A 9,029-nucleotide genomic window follows, 5' to 3' on the forward strand; every position below is an offset into this window, starting at 1 on the left:
CCTGTGCTCACCTACCTTACCGCGCACTCTCCTCAGCCTCCTACAGCCGCATCCTCGTCCTCCTCACTCGCACAGTGAAGCATACGCGTCACAGCATTTCTCCTATTCTATCGTTCTCTCCTCGGGGTTTTCCTCCCCACTTTGCCCCTTCCCCTTCTTTTTTCCCTTGATTTCTCTCTCTCTCGCTCTTTTCCAACTTGTTCGTGCACCTCTACCTTTGCCCCTCTTTCCCCTTTTAGTTTGTTTTCCGTTGCCAGTGGGTAATTGCACTCTCTCGCTTTTACCCGCTCGATGCTTTCCTCTCGTCCGCGTATGCCAGTGCTCTCCTATTCGTTTCCGCGTTTTTTGCTCATCTCTTCTTTCTTCTTCCACAACGTATCTCCCTCCCGCCCCGTTTTACTTTACCTTCTGATGGGCTCGCTGTCCCTTCTTTACGGCCCGATTTTTCACCATTCGGATGCCCGCCTGCAGCAACAAGAAGACAATTCAGGTCGCCGGTCTCGAGTTTGCCCCGAGCTAGCTTCGAATTTAATTATTCGTCGCCTCATTATACGCGGAAGGGACAAAAATTACGTTGGTACAATTATTTTCTCCCGAGAGCTTTCGTTCCTCTTTATCGACGACTTAATATAACAGTCGTTTGTATGTCTCTTACACATTTAATGGATTTGAACGTGATAATAACACTGGTTTTCTCACATTTCCGGCTGTTTTATAAAATATCTTTCTCGAGTGCAAAATCAACGTATCTGTGAGTTAAATGAAATTAAATGAAATTAAAACCCATGCAACGCGGATATATTCAATGATATGCCTGAATTATGATATTCAGCTGTGTGCTTCGCCGTATCGCGCTGACAGACGTCTTTATACAAACAATTTGCGGAGCCCAGAGGAAACTCAGCTCCGAATTAACACGCGGCATCTGTGCGTCAAACTGTTGAATAGACAGTGATAGGTGTCAGGTGCCACCAGACGAGTGTTTACCTCCGCGCATCTCGCGAAATTCCAAATGTTTATTCGCGATGTCGTGCTTTTTTGCCTGTAAACAGAATGGGTTAATGCACCCTCGCGTACCTCGCGACTAAATACGGACTCGCATCGAGCACTATTATCTCCATAAATAATACAACTATTCCGAGTAACTCGTAAATATGTCAAACATGGCTATCTATGCATATTTGCACTAATCGTTGAAAAAGAATCGATCAGAAAATTTGATCAAATAAAAATCATTTATTTACGTCTTAGCCCTCTATTCGCGAGAACGAGATCTACGCAAAGAGACTCGCGACGAGACTAGAGGAGGGTTGTTTTGCTCACAACTTCGACGGGATGGAAACTCGCCGCATTCTGTAATGGGTAAAGCGATACGCAGCCGTGGGCTTTATGGGTAAAGACTAGAAGGTGCGTAGAGCGAGAGAACGAGCGACTATAGAGAAAGAGAGCCGTCGCGAGCGTATATTGCGCTGCTCTGCCCTCACCTCCCGGTAATTTAAGCGACGTACGTATGCATGGGGTCGATGAGTTATGGGGTGTTAAAGCATAGGTGACTTAACCGGCCGGCGTGTACGCACACCGAGCGAATCCTCCGAACTTCGCTTCTAACGCCGGGATCGTCAATAATGCAGTACTTTACTGCGATATCGTGGTGTAATCTCTGCAGGCATTACGAGCGGAAAAGCGTTCGAGAGAGAAACATTCTCTCCTGCTTTCACTCTTCTCTCTCTCTCTCTCTCTCTCTCTCTCTCTCTTCGCAGTTACATCCCTGACCCGTGTGTTACACGCAGCGCGAACGAGTAAAAGCACATGATCCGTTCAACGCTCATAAAGTTTATTCGTTAACGCGTCAGCCCGATGAGAGATGTAACTAGGAATATCGGCGCATCGATACGATCTCGCGTGGTGGCCAATGAAAAATTGATGGGATGAAAATTTTATGTTCCAGCGTGTACGTTGCGCAGAGTGAAAGAGGTCTGTACGTTTTCATTATGTGATTTTAAATGTGAATATCCCAATAGGGAAAACGGTCAATCGGAGCATTTATAACTCATAGATCAAATGAGAGGCGATTTCTTTTCTTTCGTTCAATTATCCGTACATAATATTAGTGCATACATTCGATAATTACTATTATTTATCATCACTTTTCATGTGTCTGTCGTATAAATATATTTTTATAAATATAATTACAGAACATAATTATAAGGTGTGAGTTATAAGTACAATACGTTTTAAAATGTCGTGAGCGTCTTCCTGGGTAAAAAAAAAAAAACAAATGAATATTACATCGTAAATGTTTCATTGTTAAAATAATGGACACAAGTGATATTGAATAATGACTTCATTTTAAAATTTTAAGTGAGTAATTTTTTGTTTACAAGAGATGCTCAAAGTATACGTGAATAGTTACGATCTGATACTGAATCATTATTTCAAATTTATCTATGTCCATTATTTCGGGAACGAAGCATTTTTGTCATAATAATCACAGGAACACGTTCTTATTTCAGGAACACACTCATGAAATTTTAAAACATACTTATGACTCATCCTATACTGTTTAATAAAATGTAAACTATCATTATCTCTTAAGTAAGAGATTTCTTTTTCGTTTTTCTATCAAACTACATTTAAAGACACTCGTATCATTTAACGAAAGAAACCTATTATTCTCCCTATTATATCTAAAACATAATTCAGTTCTGACGATTTAAATGAGAGTCATCGTCATGGCCTTTAGATCGAGTACGGTTAAATATATGCGTTACATAAACTCGACAATGCTGCTGCCTAACGACTAACGATAAAATTTAAGAAACAGTATTGTGTGTCGAGTCCCTGTGAGTCGCTCGCGTAGAAAGGAGTCGTTAAAGGCTGCTCAACCAGTTGAATTGGCGGTTCAATGTGGCGCGTGCTACCAACACACTGTGTCACGCATGGAACGTACCGCGCGACCGGTGCTCTCTTATTATATTATGCATTATTATCTACTTATCGTGCTATTGTCCGTATTGACTTCATTGGAGCCGATTCTGGACAAGCCGGTCTCTTCACCGCGGACAATTGAGCGCGTCGAACGGACTGCGCTTTGACAGCGTATAAGAGAAAGAGTGGTCCGGAGAGAAAGAAAGAGAATATCAATTAAAGCGTACGCTCACAAACTGTGCCGTAACTGCGTAGCATCGCTGCGCCGGCAGCTTGCGCGATAATAAGAAATTCAATGGCACTTTGAAACCCACTTTTATACCTACTTTACTTTATTTTCGAGTCGCAAGTTACGAATAATAATAGTTAAATCATTGCGACAGGCAATAGTTTGATTCTATTTTGCAAAGTATAATCGGGAATTACGGGAAGTATAATCTGCAATATTTCTTCTATCTGATAAGTAATAGGATTGATTTCGCGGCAACGCCTGCTTCCTTGAACCTTGCAACTTGCAACTGATAAGTTCGCCTCGCCGTTCATTACACTTCCCTCAAGCCGCTTTAGGATCTTTTTGCACACATACTCGCTATGTATTATCCATTTATGTGAACTGGCACAGTTTACGTGATCTGATAGTCGCAGCTACGCCTTCGCATAATACATGTAAAGTCTCGCGCGAGAAATTGAACGTGCTTGCGAGGTAACAAGCGCAGCCCCCGCTCGAAACCCGCACGGAAAACTAAAAAGCGATCGGGAGCATTACGAGTTTTACTGCCCTACGGGATTTCTTATCTTATTGCCATTACGTAACCGCAGCGAACCAGTTATTGTACGGATGCAGGCATTAACTCGCTTGAAATAATACGGTAACACCGCGAAATAAAGCGGCGCACCAGTTGCGCTTGAAAGGGAGACTGACGTAACGTTTGATCAATTTTTGATGAAATTGGTCTAACTATACAGCTCAACGCTAGACAACCTTGGTTAAAACACGTGCATTTCGATGATGAAACTATCTATCTCTCCGAACCTGTATGATTATTATTTTCGCCATGATCATGTAAGCATATGTAATTCGCTGGGGAGACTTCACAATAAAACCGTGCACAATATACGTAATATTACGGTGTGCTATTATAATAAATTACAATATCATACGTATTTTATCAATATCGATCGCCATATTATTAGTCTGTTTTTGATTTTATAACAATAGTGTAGCGATTTTAATCTCTAACTTTTATCTTGATCCCTGTCAGAAAAGATATTGACTGCATGCATTCAGAAGAAAAAGTAACTGTTATAAGATTCTTTAATATGATTGGTACGTTTAAATCCAGCGTGAAACAAGCAGCAATAATCAAATTATATTGAAAAATTTTACAACAGTGTGCAAACCTGCTTTTCCTGTTGAACACAGCCATTGTTTTTGGAATAGAAGCTTCCAGTTTTCATCCACATTTTCTCGTTTACCATTTCAGGGTAATGAGAGAAATTTCTCAATTATCACGGTCGCCGTAAAGTGGCTGCTCTGTCACGCACCATCGCGCGGAGAACGTCGACGCGTTATTTTTTAATTCCGCTTTAGGGCCGCCCTTAATTAACGTGCCGATGAAGCAGAAAGGAGGGACACACGTACTCTAATACGCACATACACACTTACACACGTACATAATAGGGAGCCAGATTAATTTGTCGGGCTCGCCCTCATCGCATTTCCAGGTTCACGTACGAATAGACGCGAAACGCAAAGAATGTGCGTTCATTGTGAGGACTTGGAGTTTCCGTGGCGCATGACAATGTCCACATAAAGCGCGTTAGTAATGCTAAACCGATAGGCAGGAAGAGTTTGTGCTCTAAGCCACGTTTGTAATCTAATAGTAAAAGTGTTGGCCTCACATTTGCGGCATAATCAGCTTCGCGCACGTCTTGAAGAGATGTATTTGATTTAAATACATATACATTCTCCAACGAAAAAAAATAAAGACAGGCTAAACTAATTAGTCAACTTAACAACTTTTTTTCCTTACTGTTCTCTCTTCCCTTCCTCTATCATTATTTTTCCTTTTAATCTCTTTCTCTTTATTTATCATGTCGCATTACACGAAATTAAAAAATAAATCCGATCTGCAAACAGGTTTCATTCGTTAAGCGGCAAACACCAGTTTCTGTAACGTTTCATGTGAAAAATGCCGACAACGTATAATAAGATGTTTCTACGAGTCGTAGAAGCGATCTCGTCTTAAAAGACCACGAGGGATCATCGTAAATCGTTATTATGCGATTCGAACTCGCGGCGTTGGAGATTATCTTCGACACGAAACAGATCGGCGTCACGATATGAACATGCATGTTAATTGATTGCCGCGATCGTTAACTTTAAAGATAATATAAATTGTAATTAGTTTTAGAACCGATGATTATGTTCACTGTGAGGCAGAATCTTGAAGATTATGGTAATTGATAAGCTGCAAATGTCCCACGGTTATCACTTGATAATTCTACCATGGCCTTTAACGGTAATCAAATTATCAGAATCAAGAGTTATCGGGTAATCAATGTTGAACACAAAGTGCAAGAAATCATGGAACTGATGATGAACTCAGAAATTATGGAAATGTTTTATAAATGTTTATATTTTCTTTACGACGAGTATCTTCAATCTACTAAAATATATACATGTACCGAACTACGAATTACACTATTACAAAGTACACGTTTTCACAAAATGATGGCGTACGCAAAAGTCGTATTTGTGCGTAATATAGAAGTCACGGAGCCCGTAAGGGTCCTGATATAAGAAACCCATAAAACATTCCCGACGAAATGATCGAATGAGATTGCATGTATCGGCCCATGCGAGCGAGAGAGTGAACGTTTGCCTGATTATGCACATCACATGGTCGCTCAGCGTAGCTCGCTAACAAGGAGCAATAAGATCTTAGATCTCGGCAAGAAACGGGAGTTGAACATAATCAATATGCGTAAAAGTTCTAATGCAAATCTATTCCGCGTCTGGTAAGCGCGAGGGTGGACGCGTGGCTGTTTGTATGTAATGATTGCGAGGTTGTCATATTGTGGCAATGCGAATCGAATACGTTAGTAATATAGCGGCGAAATAATGAGCGTTCGAGACTAAACGCTCGAAAAGCGGATCGATATCGGAACTAAAATAAATTCAACTCTCACGCCTAACGTGGAAAACGGTCGTTTGCAGCAATTTAACGTTTCCAGACTATGATCTTGGGACTTGAGTTTGTAGATGAAATATTGATGCAAATTAGAATTGAATAGTCAATTTCACGTACCACATTACGAGCTCTGTGATATTGCGAAACTATGATGAATTATGTCTCGAACAGCAATGCTGTGTATTCCAAAGTGTAAATAAAAGTGAATACTTATATATAATTAACGTTGTAAATTGCATATCACTAAAGTTCATTAAACATAATTTTTACACCTACTTTTTCATGCGTTCTGAAACGTAATATATCTATGTGTATCCGAAATAAAGGAAATAGAAAATAATCGTGATCAGTCTAATTTTAGATTAATTCTTGCATGCTTTTTATTTTACAGTATTTACTTTTTAATCTGATTTTTACCTTATTTCATTTCCTTTTTTTTTAACTAATTTAATTAATTTAACTAATTTTTTAAACTAATTTTTAGAAAAAGGTAGCTATTTTGATAATGGATATTTTATTTTAAATAATCGAAATTATTCTTCTGTTTGAGTTTTTTTAAAAATCACGAATAAATTATCGAAACATATATTTTCGAGCTTTGAATATATAAGTAATATTAAAGAAATCGCTCTTTGAAAATCTAAACGATGAGGAAACATTGACAGCTATAAATCAACGATACAAGTCGCGCCTCGGTCATTTATACCCATTATTGCGTCAAGCAGAAGACGAATGAAGACGCGCGATTTCTTAGCGGTGTCGAGTGCCGCTAAAAAAGCCCACTTAACCTTGGCTGCATAGGGAGAAAGTTCATCACGAGATGACGTGCATTAAACTCCGCGTCGTGTCGTGTCAATGCGAGGCGAGCGAGGGAAAACCGAGGGTCAGGGAAACGTAGCGAAAGAAATTGTCGATATACGGTAGAAGAGAATTGCGTCCAGCGTACGTATCTCCTATAGTAGACGCGCGTGGCTCTGGCTTCTTGCAGTATGTGACGACTGGCAAAGTAAGTGGCTGACTTGAGTCGAAGTAGAGTCGAGCACAGGTGTGCGAGCGTAATCGCGATGTCACGGGCAAGTCACGGCCCTCTCTTACCTCCCCTTCCCTCTTATCCTCTTGTCTTAAGTCTCCATCTCCGTCTCCCTCTCCCTTTACTCCGCTCTTTCTCCCGAACTCCTCCCGCTACTCCTTTCTCTTTATTTCTTTTCTCCCTCTCTCTTTCTCTTTCTTTCTCCGCCTTCTCTTCTTGCATCTTCGGGCACAGACGCTCGGACTCGCGAATACTTCTTGACCATTGCTTGGCTTACCCTTTCTTACCATTGTAAGATGTCTTTTTATCTATCCACTTTGAAGGTTTACTTGTTTCTTTCCGATTGACCGAGAGGAAAAGAGACGTGCATTAAGCTAATCTGTTCGTGGTCCACCGTTTTGCTCCCGAGTTTCAGAGTGACCGAAATTCTGCACTTACAAGTGTTCGATTAATTCTTCGTAGTCGATGGCCTTCTTTATGATGATAAGCGAGTTTTACGGAGAAGTGCTTCAGTACGATACTCTCTTATCTTCTTACACTTTTTGTCGAACATAATTATAACTGTATATAACTGCTCTTATTGCGAAGCGACGGTATATTCTCATGAATCATTCAAAGGGAAAAAATTATCAGGCAAAAACTTTGAATACCTAATAATGCTGTCAACATTATAACTCACGCAGCCGCATACTATAATATAAAAAAATGACGTGAGCACAAAACATCTTAACTAAGATATCATTAAACATTGTATATGATATTTTTTCATCGTCATATTATTTTCTTCGTCATATTTCTTTTTATGTCATATATAAACAAAATTACGTAAAATTTCGCCATTCACTTTCGCACGAATCTGAAGTATGATCCAACAATTGAAGTATAAGATAATCGAACCGCAAGATTATCGGTTAGCACGAAATCTCATGAGGAAAATGCGCGTCCTTGCGCGTGCATACATGTAGTGTGTACAGGTGAGGAAGCGCGCAGAAACCTCCGGCACGCGTGCACGTAACTCGCTCCTCGTCGAGGCGCCTGCCGGCCGTAATTTCAGCTAACCTCGAAGCCTGACCCCGCGCACATGGGCCGAGTGTGTCACGTCAGCCCAGAATACTGCAATAATTGCGGCATTGCGAGCGAGCGAGCGAGCGGGTCGAACGTCGGAGCACCGAGCACGGAAAGAAAGGGAAGAGGAAAGAGATGATGATCAGGAGCAGACGAGGCGAAGAGAGGAAGAAGGGATAGAGGCCATGTGGCGAACAGTAGTTGCACGTTAAGATGCACGGAGAGAAAGAGAATGAGAGGCAAAGAGAGGAAGAAAAAGAAGGGGAGGGAGGGAGGGAGAGAAAGAGAGAGAGAGTGTCGACCCCGGAGTCATCCACCCCTGAAGGAGAGAAACTGGCGGTAGCTATTGCTGTTGCCTGCCTCTGCCTGTCCGCGGTCTGCGCGGGGTTAATCGTTGCGACTTTGTAGATGAGATTGGATCGGGCATTAAACGGTGGACGCCAAGACCATCTCGCCGCTTCAAATTTAATTTGACCCCCGCGACTTCTCGAATTAATAATCCCGCGCTTGGATTCTTACTTTAGAGCTGTTGTCGAGGATGATTAGAAATTATCGTTTATGCGCGACTACGTTTATTGTCCACTTCGTGGTTATATGTTCACGCTGCGTCCGGTAAGAGAGTTGGTAATATTCGACTAATTTCACGAACATACTGACATTTACAACAGCAGCTGGTAATAGGTAGCTAATGAAAACTGTTCATTCTAATCGAATCAAGATTTTTTTTTAAATCACACAATTATATTGTGTTACATTGTATATAATTAAATTTCTTCTATCATTATTTAAAAAATTTTTTTTAATATGTACTT

The sequence above is a fragment of the Acromyrmex echinatior genome, chromosome 6 (assembly GCF_024713525.1).
Source record: "Acromyrmex echinatior isolate Ae372 chromosome 6, ASM2471352v2, whole genome shotgun sequence".
Taxonomy (NCBI): Eukaryota; Metazoa; Arthropoda; class Insecta; order Hymenoptera; family Formicidae; genus Acromyrmex; species Acromyrmex echinatior.